Source organism: Mirounga angustirostris, unplaced genomic scaffold (assembly GCF_029215605.1).
Source record: "Mirounga angustirostris isolate CCGP_5_RB_7025 unplaced genomic scaffold, mMirAng1.0.hap1 SCAF_10, whole genome shotgun sequence".
Taxonomy (NCBI): Eukaryota; Metazoa; Chordata; class Mammalia; order Carnivora; family Phocidae; genus Mirounga; species Mirounga angustirostris.
Window position 1 is genome coordinate 111,824,489 of NW_026991718.1, and position 999 is coordinate 111,825,487.

The 999-nt window shown below is 43.4% G+C and overlaps 1 pseudogene; it reads right to left on the reverse strand.

Annotated features, from left to right (window-relative positions):
- Nucleotides 1-623: 623 nt before the first annotated feature.
- Nucleotides 624-717, reverse strand: LOC123852173 (U6 spliceosomal RNA; annotated as a pseudogene).
- Nucleotides 718-999: the final 282 nt, after the last annotated feature.

The following is a 999-nucleotide window of genomic DNA, read 5'->3' on the forward strand; positions in this document are numbered from 1 at the left end:
TTGGATGCTTTACTGACTGAACCACCTAGGCACCCCTAAAGATTTTATTTTTAAGTAATGTCTATGGCCAGAGTGGGGTTTGAACTCACAACCCTGAGATCAAGAGTCACATGCCCCTCTGACTGAGCCAGCCAGGTGCCCCCCTCCCCCCGTTAGCTTTTGTTACATATTTTCTCAGGATGGAGTTACCCATATATTTTTTAAAAAGTTAAAAAACCTGTTTGTATGTGTATATATATACTATTATATATCGTGTATATACTATTCATATATATAATATTAATACATAATATATAATATATATTATATTCATATATATACATGCTTTTAAAAAATATTTTATTTATTTATTTGAGAGAGTGAGAGTGAGAGGGAGAGAGTGCAGGGTGCTCAGAGGGAGAAGCAGACTCCCCGCTGAGCAGGGAAGCCGGGTGTAGGACTCGATCCTGGAACTCATGACCTGAACCGAAGGGAGTTGCTTAACCAACTGAGCCACCCAGGCGCCCCTTATATCTACGCTTTTATTCATCCACTTGAGATAGAGAGAGAGAACGCACATGAGCTGGGGGGAGGGGCAGAGGGAGAGGGAGAAGCAGGCTCGCAGAGCAGGGAACCCAATAGGCAAAAATATGGAATGCTTCACGAATTTGAGTGTCATCCGTGCCAATCTTCTCTGTATCGTTCCAATTTTAGTATATATGCTGCCAAAGCGAGCACTATCTGCATTTTCATAGAGATTCTTCTATTAGAGATTAGAGGAGTTTCTTGTTTCAGTAATGGGTGGATCCCTTTGGGCTTACAAGAAAGGAAAAGAACAAGGGGGTGACCATGACAGATAGGGTAGGGGGTTTGGGATAAGATTTGGTGACTCCCTGCTCCCTTCCCCACCTGGGTTTTCCATGGCAGAGTTGAGTGGAATTGCTTATTGTGCCAGGGCTGCCTCAAAGTCTGAGAGCCAGGCAACAATCACGTGTTGGCCCAAATGATCCTTGACAATGG